The sequence below is a fragment of the Sorex araneus genome, chromosome 9 (assembly GCF_027595985.1).
Source record: "Sorex araneus isolate mSorAra2 chromosome 9, mSorAra2.pri, whole genome shotgun sequence".
Lineage (NCBI taxonomy): Eukaryota > Metazoa > Chordata > Mammalia > Eulipotyphla > Soricidae > Sorex > Sorex araneus.
The window spans coordinates 33251282-33266281 of record NC_073310.1 but is presented as its reverse complement, the minus strand read 5'-3'; the positions used below and the strand labels follow the sequence as shown (position 1 = coordinate 33266281).

Sequence of the window (15000 nt, the reverse complement as noted above, 5' to 3'; positions counted from 1 at the left end):
TCCGCCGCCCTCAAGAAGCCCGGCCGCCCACCGGGCCTCCCTGCGCAGCTCGGCCCGCCTGCCACGGGATCCGCGCGGGAAAGGCCACCCGGGCGGGGGGGGGCGCCCGGCACCGCCCGCCAGCCAGCCTCCTCCAAGGGCGTGCGTGTGAGCCCGAGAGCCGGACACCCGCCCCCAGACGGACACACGGACACGCACACACGCACGCCGGCCGGGGCGCACCGCCCCGGCGCCCCGGCGCCCCCGCCTCCCCCCGGACCGCGTCGGGCCGCCTGCGCTCGGCCCCCAGGGGCGCACGGGGCACCGGGCCGCTTGTCTCTGCAGCGGTTCTGGGCGCAGGTGCGCGCGGCGCGGGGGCCGGGGGGCCGGGGGCGGCGTGGGGGCGTGGGCCGCGGCCGGGGAAGGCCCGCGGCCGGGCGGCTTTGCCCAGCGCCCCCGGACCCTGTCTGTCTGCGTGTGTCCGCTTCCCGGTGCGCGAGGGGTCGCGCTGCTGCACTTGGCCCGGCGGGCGCTCGGGCGCTCCTGCGGGTGGCCCAGGGCGCCGTCACGGGGCAGGCCCCGGGCCTGGCCCGGCGCCTGCGGGAATGGGAAGGTGGGGGAATCCCCTCGCGTGGGCCAGGAGACCTGGGTGCCCCTAGGCCGGGTGCTCCCCCACCGGGGCGCTCTGCACTGCGGGGCTGCGTGTGCGCGGGGCCGGGGTGCGCCTTGGGCCCCGTGGGTGCCCTGGGTGTCGCCCGAGGGCTGAAGGAGAGGGGACAGCTTGCCCGGCCTGCCACCCTCCCTCCAGGGGACCGGAGAGGCCGCAGGAGGAAGAGAGCAGGGGCTGCAGGGCAGGCGCACAGGCAGGGCCGGCGGGCCGGGGCAGGCCCAGGGGACCTCCTTCTGCGGGCGGAGCGGGGGCCGGCGGGGGCCCCACTCCACGCACACGCACACGCACACGCACACGCACACGCAGACACCTGCGCACACGCACGCGCACACACACATAGAGACACCCACACACAGAGACACACCCAGAGACTCACACACAGGCACCATCAGGCCCACGCACGCACACACAAACACACACAGGCACACACACAGGCGCACGCACACAGCCCGGGCGACGTCCCTGCGGGAGGTGTCCCGCCCCGGGGTCCTCGGAGGAGGATGCCCCAGGAGGCTGCCGGTTGCGGGGCCCTGCCCCGGCCCTCCCCAGGCACAAGGCCCAGGGGCTGAGGCGGGGGTCGGGGCCCGGGGTGCACGGTCCGGGTGAGGAGCTGCCGGTGGGGTGGGATGGCTGGGCCGCAGGCCTCAGGCGAGCGGCACCACGGGGGTGGTGGCCCGGGAGGGGCCGGGCACCTGGGTCGCGGGGGGCCGCAGGCGAAGGGCAGGACCAAGGCCAGGGGCCGGGGCCCTCCCCCGCGCCAAGGCAGAGGCCAGGGGGAGAAAATGAAAGACAGGAAGGCCCCCCCCCGCCCCCCACGCCCGCAAAAGGCCTACAGCACCCGGTATTCCCAGGCGGTCTCCCATCCAAGTACTAACCAGGCCCGACCCTGCTTAGCTTCCGAGATCAGACGAGATCGGGCGCGTTCAGGGTGGTATGGCCGTAGACGGAGGCGTGGCTCTCCGCCGCCCTCAAGAAGCCCGGCCGCCCACCGGGCCTCCCTGCGCAGCTCGGCCCGCCTGCCACGGGATCCGCGCGGGAAAGGCCACCCGGGCGGGGGGGGGGGGGGCGCCCAGCACCGCCCGCCAGCCAGCCTCCTCCAATGGCGTGCGTGTGAGCCCGAGAGCCGGACACCCGCCCCCGAACGGACACACGGACACGCACACACGCACGCCGGCCGGGGCGCACCGCCCCGGCGCCCCGGCGCCCCCGCCTCTCCCCGGACCGCGTCGGGCCGCCTGCGCTCGGCCCCCAGGGGCGCACGGGGCACCGGGCCGCTTGTCTCTGCAGCGGTTCTGGGCGCAGGTGCGCGCGGCGCGGGGGCCGGGGGGCCGGGGGCGGCGTGGGGGCGTGGGCCGCGGCCGGGGAAGGCCCGCGGCCGGGCGGCTTTGCCCAGCGCCCCCGGACCCTGTCTGTCTGCGTGTGTCCGCTTCCCGGTGCGCGAGGGGTCGCGCTGCTGCACTTGGCCCGGCGGGCGCTCGGGCGCTCCTGCGGGTGGCCCAGGGCGCCGTCACGGGGCAGGCCCCGGGCCTGGCCCGGCGCCTGCGGGAATGGGAAGGTGGGGGAATCCCCTCGCGTGGGCCAGGAGACCTGGGTGCCCCTTGGCCGGGTGCTCCCCCACCGGGGCGCTCTGCACTGCGGGGCTGCGTGTGCGCGGGGCCGGGGTGCGCCTTGGGCCCCGTGGGTGCCCTGGGTGTCGCCCGAGGGCTGAAGGAGAGGGGACAGCTTGCCCGGCCTGCCACCCTCCCTCCAGGGGACCGGAGAGGCCGCAGGAGGAAGAGAGCAGGGGCTGCAGGGCAGGCGCACAGGCAGGGCCGGCGGGCCGGGGCAGGCCCAGGGGACCTCCTTCTGCGGGCGGAGCGGGGGCCGGCGGGGGCCCCACTCCACGCACACGCACACGCACACGCACACGCACACGCAGACACCTGCGCACACGCACGCGCACACACACATAGAGACACCCACACACAGAGACACACCCAGAGACTCACACACAGGCACCATCAGGCCCACGCACGCACACACAAACACACACAGGCACACACACAGGCGCACGCACACAGCCCGGGCGACGTCCCTGCGGGAGGTGTCCCGCCCCGGGGTCCTCGGAGGAGGATGCCCCAGGAGGCTGCCGGTTGCAGGGCCCTGCCCCGGCCCTCCCCAGGCACAAGGCCCAGGGGCTGAGGCGGGGGTCGGGGCCCGGGGTGCACGGTCCGGGTGAGGAGCTGCCGGTGGGGTGGGATGGCTGGGCCGCAGGCCTCAGGCGAGCGGCACCACGGGGGTGGTGGCCCGGGAGGGGCCGGGGCACCTGGGCCGCAGGGGGCCGCAGGCGAAGGGCAGGACCAAGGCCAGGGGCCGGGGCCCTCCCCCGCGCCAAGGCAGAGGCCAGGGGGAGAAAATGAAAGACAGGAAGGCCCCCCCCCGCCCCCCACGCCCGCAAAAGGCCTACAGCACCCGGTATTCCCAGGCGGTCTCCCATCCAAGTACTAACCAGGCCCGACCCTGCTTAGCTTCCGAGATCAGACGAGATCGGGCGCGTTCAGGGTGGTATGGCCGTAGACGGAGGCGTGGCTCTCCGCCGCCCTCAAGAAGCCCGGCCGCCCACCGGGCCTCCCTGCGCAGCTCGGCCCGCCTGCCACGGGATCCGCGCGGGAAAGGCCACCCGGGCGGGGGGGGGCGCCCGGCACCGCCCGCCAGCCAGCCTCCTCCAAGGGCGTGCGTGTGAGCCCGAGAGCCGGACACCCGCCCCCAGACGGACACACGGACACGCACACACGCACGCCGGCCGGGGCGCACCGCCCCGGCGCCCCGGCGCCCCCGCCTCCCCCCGGACCGCGTCGGGCCGCCTGCGCTCGGCCCCCAGGGGCGCACGGGGCACCGGGCCGCTTGTCTCTGCAGCGGTTCTGGGCGCAGGTGCGCGCGGCGCGGGGGCCGGGGGGCCGGGGGCGGCGTGGGGGCGTGGGCCGCGGCCGGGGAAGGCCCGCGGCCGGGCGGCTTTGCCCAGCGCCCCCGGACCCTGTCTGTCTGCGTGTGTCCGCTTCCCGGTGCGCGAGGGGTCGCGCTGCTGCACTTGGCCCGGCGGGCGCTCGGGCGCTCCTGCGGGTGGCCCAGGGCGCCGTCACGGGGCAGGCCCCGGGCCTGGCCCGGCGCCTGCGGGAATGGGAAGGTGGGGGAATCCCCTCGCGTGGGCCAGGAGACCTGGGTGCCCCTAGGCCGGGTGCTCCCCCACCGGGGCGCTCTGCACTGCGGGGCTGCGTGTGCGCGGGGCCGGGGTGCGCCTTGGGCCCCGTGGGTGCCCTGGGTGTCGCCCGAGGGCTGAAGGAGAGGGGACAGCTTGCCCGGCCTGCCACCCTCCCTCCAGGGGACCGGAGAGGCCGCAGGAGGAAGAGAGCAGGGGCTGCAGGGCAGGCGCACAGGCAGGGCCGGCGGGCCGGGGCAGGCCCAGGGGACCTCCTTCTGCGGGCGGAGCGGGGGCCGGCGGGGGCCCCACTCCACGCACACGCACACGCACACGCAGACACCTGCGCACACGCACGCGCACACACACATAGAGACACCCACACACAGAGACACACCCAGAGACTCACACACAGGCACCATCAGGCCCACGCACGCACACACAAACACACACAGGCACACACACAGGCGCACGCACACAGCCCGGGCGACGTCCCTGCGGGAGGTGTCCCGCCCCGGGGTCCTCGGAGGAGGATGCCCCAGGAGGCTGCCGGTTGCGGGGCCCTGCCCCGGCCCTCCCCAGGCACAAGGCCCAGGGGCTGAGGCGGGGGTCGGGGCCCGGGGTGCACGGTCCGGGTGAGGAGCTGCCGGTGGGGTGGGATGGCTGGGCCGCAGGCCTCAGGCGAGCGGCACCACGGGGGTGGTGGCCCGGGAGGGGCCGGGGCACCTGGGCCGCAGGGGGCCGCAGGCGAAGGGCAGGACCAAGGCCAGGGGCCGGGGCCCTCCCCCGCGCCAAGGCAGAGGCCAGGGGGAGAAAATGAAAGACAGGAAGGCCCCCCCCCGCCCCCCACGCCCGCAAAAGGCCTACAGCACCCGGTATTCCCAGGCGGTCTCCCATCCAAGTACTAACCAGGCCCGACCCTGCTTAGCTTCCGAGATCAGACGAGATCGGGCGCGTTCAGGGTGGTATGGCCGTAGACGGAGGCGTGGCTCTCCGCCGCCCTCAAGAAGCCCGGCCGCCCACCGGGCCTCCCTGCGCAGCTCGGCCCGCCTGCCACGGGATCCGCGCGGGAAAGGCCACCCGGGCGGGGGGGGGCGCCCGGCACCGCCCGCCAGCCAGCCTCCTCCAAGGGCGTGCGTGTGAGCCCGAGAGCCGGACACCCGCCCCCAGACGGACACACGGACACGCACACACGCACGCCGGCCGGGGCGCACCGCCCCGGCGCCCCGGCGCCCCCGCCTCCCCCCGGACCGCGTCGGGCCGCCTGCGCTCGGCCCCCAGGGGCGCACGGGGCACCGGGCCGCTTGTCTCTGCAGCGGTTCTGGGCGCAGGTGCGCGCGGCGCGGGGGCCGGGGGGCCGGGGGCGGCGTGGGGGCGTGGGCCGCGGCCGGGGAAGGCCCGCGGCCGGGCGGCTTTGCCCAGCGCCCCCGGACCCTGTCTGTCTGCGTGTGTCCGCTTCCCGGTGCGCGAGGGGTCGCGCTGCTGCACTTGGCCCGGCGGGCGCTCGGGCGCTCCTGCGGGTGGCCCAGGGCGCCGTCACGGGGCAGGCCCCGGGCCTGGCCCGGCGCCTGCGGGAATGGGAAGGTGGGGGAATCCCCTCGCGTGGGCCAGGAGACCTGGGTGCCCCTTGGCCGGGTGCTCCCCCACCGGGGCGCTCTGCACTGCGGGGCTGCGTGTGCGCGGGGCCGGGGTGCGCCTTGGGCCCCGTGGGTGCCCTGGGTGTCGCCCGAGGGCTGAAGGAGAGGGGACAGCTTGCCCGGCCTGCCACCCTCCCTCCAGGGGACCGGAGAGGCCGCAGGAGGAAGAGAGCAGGGGCTGCAGGGCAGGCGCACAGGCAGGGCCGGCGGGCCGGGGCAGGCCCAGGGGACCTCCTTCTGCGGGCGGAGCGGGGGCCGGCGGGGGCCCCACTCCACGCACACGCACACGCACACGCACACGCACACGCAGACACCTGCGCACACGCACGCGCACACACACATAGAGACACCCACACACAGAGACACACCCAGAGACTCACACACAGGCACCATCAGGCCCACGCACGCACACACAAACACACACAGGCACACACACAGGCGCACGCACACAGCCCGGGCGACGTCCCTGCGGGAGGTGTCCCGCCCCGGGGTCCTCGGAGGAGGATGCCCCAGGAGGCTGCCGGTTGCAGGGCCCTGCCCCGGCCCTCCCCAGGCACAAGGCCCAGGGGCTGAGGCGGGGGTCGGGGCCCGGGGTGCACGGTCCGGGTGAGGAGCTGCCGGTGGGGTGGGATGGCTGGGCCGCAGGCCTCAGGCGAGCGGCACCACGGGGGTGGTGGCCCGGGAGGGGCCGGGGCACCTGGGCCGCAGGGGGCCGCAGGCGAAGGGCAGGACCAAGGCCAGGGGCCGGGGCCCTCCCCCGCGCCAAGGCAGAGGCCAGGGGGAGAAAATGAAAGACAGGAAGGCCCCCCCCCGCCCCCCACGCCCGCAAAAGGCCTACAGCACCCGGTATTCCCAGGCGGTCTCCCATCCAAGTACTAACCAGGCCCGACCCTGCTTAGCTTCCGAGATCAGACGAGATCGGGCGCGTTCAGGGTGGTATGGCCGTAGACGGAGGCGTGGCTCTCCGCCGCCCTCAAGAAGCCCGGCCGCCCACCGGGCCTCCCTGCGCAGCTCGGCCCGCCTGCCACGGGATCCGCGCGGGAAAGGCCACCCGGGCGGGGGGGGGCGCCCGGCACCGCCCGCCAGCCAGCCTCCTCCAAGGGCGTGCGTGTGAGCCCGAGAGCCGGACACCCGCCCCCAGACGGACACACGGACACGCACACACGCACGCCGGCCGGGGCGCACCGCCCCGGCGCCCCGGCGCCCCCGCCTCCCCCCGGACCGCGTCGGGCCGCCTGCGCTCGGCCCCCAGGGGCGCACGGGGCACCGGGCCGCTTGTCTCTGCAGCGGTTCTGGGCGCAGGTGCGCGCGGCGCGGGGGCCGGGGGGCCGGGGGCGGCGTGGGGGCGTGGGCCGCGGCCGGGGAAGGCCCGCGGCCGGGCGGCTTTGCCCAGCGCCCCCGGACCCTGTCTGTCTGCGTGTGTCCGCTTCCCGGTGCGCGAGGGGTCGCGCTGCTGCACTTGGCCCGGCGGGCGCTCGGGCGCTCCTGCGGGTGGCCCAGGGCGCCGTCACGGGGCAGGCCCCGGGCCTGGCCCGGCGCCTGCGGGAATGGGAAGGTGGGGGAATCCCCTCGCGTGGGCCAGGAGACCTGGGTGCCCCTAGGCCGGGTGCTCCCCCACCGGGGCGCTCTGCACTGCGGGGCTGCGTGTGCGCGGGGCCGGGGTGCGCCTTGGGCCCCGTGGGTGCCCTGGGTGTCGCCCGAGGGCTGAAGGAGAGGGGACAGCTTGCCCGGCCTGCCACCCTCCCTCCAGGGGACCGGAGAGGCCGCAGGAGGAAGAGAGCAGGGGCTGCAGGGCAGGCGCACAGGCAGGGCCGGCGGGCCGGGGCAGGCCCAGGGGACCTCCTTCTGCGGGCGGAGCGGGGGCCGGCGGGGGCCCCACTCCACGCACACGCACACGCACACGCACACGCACACGCACACGCAGACACCTGCGCACACGCACGCGCACACACACATAGAGACACCCCCACACAGAGACACACCCAGAGACTCACACACAGGCACAATCAGGCCCACGCACGCACACACAAACACACACAGGCACACACACAGGCGCACGCACACAGCCCGGGCGACGTCCCTGCGGGAGGTGTCCCGCCCCGGGGTCCTCGGAGGAGGATGCCCCAGGAGGCTGCCGGTTGCGGGGCCCTGCCCCGGCCCTCCCCAGGCACAAGGCCCAGGGGCTGAGGCGGGGGTCGGGGCCCGGGGTGCACGGTCCGGGTGAGGAGCTGCCGGTGGGGTGGGATGGCTGGGCCGCAGGCCTCAGGCGAGCGGCACCACGGGGGTGGTGGCCCGGGAGGGGCCGGGCACCTGGGTCGCGGGGGGCCGCAGGCGAAGGGCAGGACCAAGGCCAGGGGCCGGGGCCCTCCCCCGCGCCAAGGCAGAGGCCAGGGGGAGAAAATGAAAGACAGGAAGGCCCCCCCCCGCCCCCCACGCCCGCAAAAGGCCTACAGCACCCGGTATTCCCAGGCGGTCTCCCATCCAAGTACTAACCAGGCCCGACCCTGCTTAGCTTCCGAGATCAGACGAGATCGGGCGCGTTCAGGGTGGTATGGCCGTAGACGGAGGCGTGGCTCTCCGCCGCCCTCAAGAAGCCCGGCCGCCCACCGGGCCTCCCTGCGCAGCTCGGCCCGCCTGCCACGGGATCCGCGCGGGAAAGGCCACCCGGGCGGGGGGGGGGGGGCGCCCAGCACCGCCCGCCAGCCAGCCTCCTCCAATGGCGTGCGTGTGAGCCCGAGAGCCGGACACCCGCCCCCGAACGGACACACGGACACGCACACACGCACGCCGGCCGGGGCGCACCGCCCCGGCGCCCCGGCGCCCCCGCCTCTCCCCGGACCGCGTCGGGCCGCCTGCGCTCGGCCCCCAGGGGCGCACGGGGCACCGGGCCGCTTGTCTCTGCAGCGGTTCTGGGCGCAGGTGCGCGCGGCGCGGGGGCCGGGGGGCCGGGGGCGGCGTGGGGGCGTGGGCCGCGGCCGGGGAAGGCCCGCGGCCGGGCGGCTTTGCCCAGCGCCCCCGGACCCTGTCTGTCTGCGTGTGTCCGCTTCCCGGTGCGCGAGGGGTCGCGCTGCTGCACTTGGCCCGGCGGGCGCTCGGGCGCTCCTGCGGGTGGCCCAGGGCGCCGTCACGGGGCAGGCCCCGGGCCTGGCCCGGCGCCTGCGGGAATGGGAAGGTGGGGGAATCCCCTCGCGTGGGCCAGGAGACCTGGGTGCCCCTTGGCCGGGTGCTCCCCCACCGGGGCGCTCTGCACTGCGGGGCTGCGTGTGCGCGGGGCCGGGGTGCGCCTTGGGCCCCGTGGGTGCCCTGGGTGTCGCCCGAGGGCTGAAGGAGAGGGGACAGCTTGCCCGGCCTGCCACCCTCCCTCCAGGGGACCGGAGAGGCCGCAGGAGGAAGAGAGCAGGGGCTGCAGGGCAGGCGCACAGGCAGGGCCGGCGGGCCGGGGCAGGCCCAGGGGACCTCCTTCTGCGGGCGGAGCGGGGGCCGGCGGGGGCCCCACTCCACGCACACGCACACGCACACGCACACGCACACGCAGACACCTGCGCACACGCACGCGCACACACACATAGAGACACCCCCACACAGAGACACACCCAGAGACTCACACACAGGCACCATCAGGCCCACGCACGCACACACAAACACACACAGGCACACACACAGGCGCACGCACACAGCCCGGGCGACGTCCCTGCGGGAGGTGTCCCGCCCCGGGGTCCTCGGAGGAGGATGCCCCAGGAGGCTGCCGGTTGCAGGGCCCTGCCCCGGCCCTCCCCAGGCACAAGGCCCAGGGGCTGAGGCGGGGGTCGGGGCCCGGGGTGCACGGTCCGGGTGAGGAGCTGCCGGTGGGGTGGGATGGCTGGGCCGCAGGCCTCAGGCGAGCGGCACCACGGGGGTGGTGGCCCGGGAGGGGCCGGGGCACCTGGGCCGCAGGGGGCCGCAGGCGAAGGGCAGGACCAAGGCCAGGGGCCGGGGCCCTCCCCCGCGCCAAGGCAGAGGCCAGGGGGAGAAAATGAAAGACAGGAAGGCCCCCCCCCGCCCCCCACGCCCGCAAAAGGCCTACAGCACCCGGTATTCCCAGGCGGTCTCCCATCCAAGTACTAACCAGGCCCGACCCTGCTTAGCTTCCGAGATCAGACGAGATCGGGCGCGTTCAGGGTGGTATGGCCGTAGACGGAGGCGTGGCTCTCCGCCGCCCTCAAGAAGCCCGGCCGCCCACCGGGCCTCCCTGCGCAGCTCGGCCCGCCTGCCACGGGATCCGCGCGGGAAAGGCCACCCGGGCGGGGGGGGGCGCCCGGCACCGCCCGCCAGCCAGCCTCCTCCAAGGGCGTGCGTGTGAGCCCGAGAGCCGGACACCCGCCCCCAGACGGACACACGGACACGCACACACGCACGCCGGCCGGGGCGCACCGCCCCGGCGCCCCGGCGCCCCCGCCTCCCCCCGGACCGCGTCGGGCCGCCTGCGCTCGGCCCCCAGGGGCGCACGGGGCACCGGGCCGCTTGTCTCTGCAGCGGTTCTGGGCGCAGGTGCGCGCGGCGCGGGGGCCGGGGGGCCGGGGGCGGCGTGGGGGCGTGGGCCGCGGCCGGGGAAGGCCCGCGGCCGGGCGGCTTTGCCCAGCGCCCCCGGACCCTGTCTGTCTGCGTGTGTCCGCTTCCCGGTGCGCGAGGGGTCGCGCTGCTGCACTTGGCCCGGCGGGCGCTCGGGCGCTCCTGCGGGTGGCCCAGGGCGCCGTCACGGGGCAGGCCCCGGGCCTGGCCCGGCGCCTGCGGGAATGGGAAGGTGGGGGAATCCCCTCGCGTGGGCCAGGAGACCTGGGTGCCCCTAGGCCGGGTGCTCCCCCACCGGGGCGCTCTGCACTGCGGGGCTGCGTGTGCGCGGGGCCGGGGTGCGCCTTGGGCCCCGTGGGTGCCCTGGGTGTCGCCCGAGGGCTGAAGGAGAGGGGACAGCTTGCCCGGCCTGCCACCCTCCCTCCAGGGGACCGGAGAGGCCGCAGGAGGAAGAGAGCAGGGGCTGCAGGGCAGGCGCACAGGCAGGGCCGGCGGGCCGGGGCAGGCCCAGGGGACCTCCTTCTGCGGGCGGAGCGGGGGCCGGCGGGGGCCCCACTCCACGCACACGCACACGCACACGCAGACACCTGCGCACACGCACGCGCACACACACATAGAGACACCCACACACAGAGACACACCCAGAGACTCACACACAGGCACCATCAGGCCCACGCACGCACACACAAACACACACAGGCACACACACAGGCGCACGCACACAGCCCGGGCGACGTCCCTGCGGGAGGTGTCCCGCCCCGGGGTCCTCGGAGGAGGATGCCCCAGGAGGCTGCCGGTTGCGGGGCCCTGCCCCGGCCCTCCCCAGGCACAAGGCCCAGGGGCTGAGGCGGGGGTCGGGGCCCGGGGTGCACGGTCCGGGTGAGGAGCTGCCGGTGGGGTGGGATGGCTGGGCCGCAGGCCTCAGGCGAGCGGCACCACGGGGGTGGTGGCCCGGGAGGGGCCGGGGCACCTGGGCCGCAGGGGGCCGCAGGCGAAGGGCAGGACCAAGGCCAGGGGCCGGGGCCCTCCCCCGCGCCAAGGCAGAGGCCAGGGGGAGAAAATGAAAGACAGGAAGGCCCCCCCCCGCCCCCCACGCCCGCAAAAGGCCTACAGCACCCGGTATTCCCAGGCGGTCTCCCATCCAAGTACTAACCAGGCCCGACCCTGCTTAGCTTCCGAGATCAGACGAGATCGGGCGCGTTCAGGGTGGTATGGCCGTAGACGGAGGCGTGGCTCTCCGCCGCCCTCAAGAAGCCCGGCCGCCCACCGGGCCTCCCTGCGCAGCTCGGCCCGCCTGCCACGGGATCCGCGCGGGAAAGGCCACCCGGGCGGGGGGGGGCGCCCGGCACCGCCCGCCAGCCAGCCTCCTCCAAGGGCGTGCGTGTGAGCCCGAGAGCCGGACACCCGCCCCCAGACGGACACACGGACACGCACACACGCACGCCGGCCGGGGCGCACCGCCCCGGCGCCCCGGCGCCCCCGCCTCCCCCCGGACCGCGTCGGGCCGCCTGCGCTCGGCCCCCAGGGGCGCACGGGGCACCGGGCCGCTTGTCTCTGCAGCGGTTCTGGGCGCAGGTGCGCGCGGCGCGGGGGCCGGGGGGCCGGGGGCGGCGTGGGGGCGTGGGCCGCGGCCGGGGAAGGCCCGCGGCCGGGCGGCTTTGCCCAGCGCCCCCGGACCCTGTCTGTCTGCGTGTGTCCGCTTCCCGGTGCGCGAGGGGTCGCGCTGCTGCACTTGGCCCGGCGGGCGCTCGGGCGCTCCTGCGGGTGGCCCAGGGCGCCGTCACGGGGCAGGCCCCGGGCCTGGCCCGGCGCCTGCGGGAATGGGAAGGTGGGGGAATCCCCTCGCGTGGGCCAGGAGACCTGGGTGCCCCTTGGCCGGGTGCTCCCCCACCGGGGCGCTCTGCACTGCGGGGCTGCGTGTGCGCGGGGCCGGGGTGCGCCTTGGGCCCCGTGGGTGCCCTGGGTGTCGCCCGAGGGCTGAAGGAGAGGGGACAGCTTGCCCGGCCTGCCACCCTCCCTCCAGGGGACCGGAGAGGCCGCAGGAGGAAGAGAGCAGGGGCTGCAGGGCAGGCGCACAGGCAGGGCCGGCGGGCCGGGGCAGGCCCAGGGGACCTCCTTCTGCGGGCGGAGCGGGGGCCGGCGGGGGCCCCACTCCACGCACACGCACACGCACACGCACACGCACACGCAGACACCTGCGCACACGCACGCGCACACACACATAGAGACACCCACACACAGAGACACACCCAGAGACTCACACACAGGCACCATCAGGCCCACGCACGCACACACAAACACACACAGGCACACACACAGGCGCACGCACACAGCCCGGGCGACGTCCCTGCGGGAGGTGTCCCGCCCCGGGGTCCTCGGAGGAGGATGCCCCAGGAGGCTGCCGGTTGCAGGGCCCTGCCCCGGCCCTCCCCAGGCACAAGGCCCAGGGGCTGAGGCGGGGGTCGGGGCCCGGGGTGCACGGTCCGGGTGAGGAGCTGCCGGTGGGGTGGGATGGCTGGGCCGCAGGCCTCAGGCGAGCGGCACCACGGGGGTGGTGGCCCGGGAGGGGCCGGGGCACCTGGGCCGCAGGGGGCCGCAGGCGAAGGGCAGGACCAAGGCCAGGGGCCGGGGCCCTCCCCCGCGCCAAGGCAGAGGCCAGGGGGAGAAAATGAAAGACAGGAAGGCCCCCCCCCGCCCCCCACGCCCGCAAAAGGCCTACAGCACCCGGTATTCCCAGGCGGTCTCCCATCCAAGTACTAACCAGGCCCGACCCTGCTTAGCTTCCGAGATCAGACGAGATCGGGCGCGTTCAGGGTGGTATGGCCGTAGACGGAGGCGTGGCTCTCCGCCGCCCTCAAGAAGCCCGGCCGCCCACCGGGCCTCCCTGCGCAGCTCGGCCCGCCTGCCACGGGATCCGCGCGGGAAAGGCCACCCGGGCGGGGGGGGGCGCCCGGCACCGCCCGCCAGCCAGCCTCCTCCAAGGGCGTGCGTGTGAGCCCGAGAGCCGGACACCCGCCCCCAGACGGACACACGGACACGCACACACGCACGCCGGCCGGGGCGCACCGCCCCGGCGCCCCGGCGCCCCCGCCTCCCCCCGGACCGCGTCGGGCCGCCTGCGCTCGGCCCCCAGGGGCGCACGGGGCACCGGGCCGCTTGTCTCTGCAGCGGTTCTGGGCGCAGGTGCGCGCGGCGCGGGGGCCGGGGGGCCGGGGGCGGCGTGGGGGCGTGGGCCGCGGCCGGGGAAGGCCCGCGGCCGGGCGGCTTTGCCCAGCGCCCCCGGACCCTGTCTGTCTGCGTGTGTCCGCTTCCCGGTGCGCGAGGGGTCGCGCTGCTGCACTTGGCCCGGCGGGCGCTCGGGCGCTCCTGCGGGTGGCCCAGGGCGCCGTCACGGGGCAGGCCCCGGGCCTGGCCCGGCGCCTGCGGGAATGGGAAGGTGGGGGAATCCCCTCGCGTGGGCCAGGAGACCTGGGTGCCCCTAGGCCGGGTGCTCCCCCACCGGGGCGCTCTGCACTGCGGGGCTGCGTGTGCGCGGGGCCGGGGTGCGCCTTGGGCCCCGTGGGTGCCCTGGGTGTCGCCCGAGGGCTGAAGGAGAGGGGACAGCTTGCCCGGCCTGCCACCCTCCCTCCAGGGGACCGGAGAGGCCGCAGGAGGAAGAGAGCAGGGGCTGCAGGGCAGGCGCACAGGCAGGGCCGGCGGGCCGGGGCAGGCCCAGGGGACCTCCTTCTGCGGGCGGAGCGGGGGCCGGCGGGGGCCCCACTCCACGCACACGCACACGCACACGCACACGCAGACACCTGCGCACACGCACGCGCACACACACATAGAGACACCCCCACACAGAGACACACCCAGAGACTCACACACAGGCACAATCAGGCCCACGCACGCACACACAAACACACACAGGCACACACACAGGCGCACGCACACAGCCCGGGCGACGTCCCTGCGGGAGGTGTCCCGCCCCGGGGTCCTCGGAGGAGGATGCCCCAGGAGGCTGCCGGTTGCGGGGCCCTGCCCCGGCCCTCCCCAGGCACAAGGCCCAGGGGCTGAGGCGGGGGTCGGGGCCCGGGGTGCACGGTCCGGGTGAGGAGCTGCCGGTGGGGTGGGATGGCTGGGCCGCAGGCCTCAGGCGAGCGGCACCACGGGGGTGGTGGCCCGGGAGGGGCCGGGGCACCTGGGCCGCAGGGGGCCGCAGGCGAAGGGCAGGACCAAGGCCAGGGGCCGGGGCCCTCCCCCGCGCCAAGGCAGAGGCCAGGGGGAGAAAATGAAAGACAGGAAGGCCCCCCCCCGCCCCCCACGCCCGCAAAAGGCCTACAGCACCCGGTATTCCCAGGCGGTCTCCCATCCAAGTACTAACCAGGCCCGACCCTGCTTAGCTTCCGAGATCAGACGAGATCGGGCGCGTTCAGGGTGGTATGGCCGTAGACGGAGGCGTGGCTCTCCGCCGCCCTCAAGAAGCCCGGCCGCCCACCGGGCCTCCCTGCGCAGCTCGGCCCGCCTGCCACGGGATCCGCGCGGGAAAGGCCACCCGGGCGGGGGGGGGCGCCCGGCACCGCCCGCCAGCCAGCCTCCTCCAAGGGCGTGCGTGTGAGCCCGAGAGCCGGACACCCGCCCCCAGACGGACACACGGACACGCACACACGCACGCCGGCCGGGGCGCACCGCCCCGGCGCCCCGGCGCCCCCGCCTCCCCCCGGACCGCGTCGGGCCGCCTGCGCTCGGCCCCCAGGGGCGCACGGGGCACCGGGCCGCTTGTCTCTGCAGCGGTTCTGGGCGCAGGTGCGCGCGGCGCGGGGGCCGGGGGGCCGGGGGCGGCGTGGGGGCGTGGGCCGCGGCCGGGGAAGGCCCGCGGCCGGGCGGCTTTGCCCAGCGCCCCCGGACCCTGTCTGTCTGCGTGTGTCCGCTTCCCGGTGCGCGAGGGGTCGCGCTGCTGCACTTGGCCCGGCGGGCGCTCGGGCGCTCCTGCGGGTGGCCCAGGGCGCCGT

At 76.5% G+C, this 15000-nt stretch overlaps 9 non-coding genes across 9 annotated transcripts; all 9 read right to left on the bottom strand.

The window, feature by feature from the left end:
• Nucleotides 1-1475: 1475 nt before the first annotated feature.
• On the bottom strand, nucleotides 1476-1594 carry LOC129399066 (5S ribosomal RNA). Its single transcript, XR_008626910.1, has one exon. It is a non-coding gene; the product is annotated as a 5S ribosomal RNA (ribosomal RNA).
• A 1494-nt stretch (nucleotides 1595-3088) lies between these two features.
• Nucleotides 3089-3207, bottom strand: LOC129399065 (5S ribosomal RNA). Its single transcript, XR_008626909.1, has one exon. It is a non-coding gene; the product is annotated as a 5S ribosomal RNA (ribosomal RNA).
• A 1477-nt stretch (nucleotides 3208-4684) lies between these two features.
• Nucleotides 4685-4803, bottom strand: LOC129399058 (5S ribosomal RNA). Its single transcript, XR_008626902.1, has one exon. It is a non-coding gene; the product is annotated as a 5S ribosomal RNA (ribosomal RNA).
• Nucleotides 4804-6292: 1489 nt separating this feature from the next.
• On the bottom strand, nucleotides 6293-6411 carry LOC129399056 (5S ribosomal RNA). Its single transcript, XR_008626900.1, has one exon. It is a non-coding gene; the product is annotated as a 5S ribosomal RNA (ribosomal RNA).
• A 1494-nt stretch (nucleotides 6412-7905) lies between these two features.
• Nucleotides 7906-8024, bottom strand: LOC129399045 (5S ribosomal RNA). Its single transcript, XR_008626889.1, has one exon. It is a non-coding gene; the product is annotated as a 5S ribosomal RNA (ribosomal RNA).
• A 1493-nt stretch (nucleotides 8025-9517) lies between these two features.
• LOC129399034 (5S ribosomal RNA) lies at nucleotides 9518-9636 on the bottom strand. Its single transcript, XR_008626881.1, has one exon. It is a non-coding gene; the product is annotated as a 5S ribosomal RNA (ribosomal RNA).
• A 1477-nt stretch (nucleotides 9637-11113) lies between these two features.
• LOC129399024 (5S ribosomal RNA) lies at nucleotides 11114-11232 on the bottom strand. Its single transcript, XR_008626872.1, has one exon. It is a non-coding gene; the product is annotated as a 5S ribosomal RNA (ribosomal RNA).
• A 1489-nt stretch (nucleotides 11233-12721) lies between these two features.
• On the bottom strand, nucleotides 12722-12840 carry LOC129399012 (5S ribosomal RNA). Its single transcript, XR_008626861.1, has one exon. It is a non-coding gene; the product is annotated as a 5S ribosomal RNA (ribosomal RNA).
• Nucleotides 12841-14323: 1483 nt separating this feature from the next.
• On the bottom strand, nucleotides 14324-14442 carry LOC129399001 (5S ribosomal RNA). Its single transcript, XR_008626851.1, has one exon. It is a non-coding gene; the product is annotated as a 5S ribosomal RNA (ribosomal RNA).
• Between the last annotated feature and the right edge of the window lie 558 nt (nucleotides 14443-15000).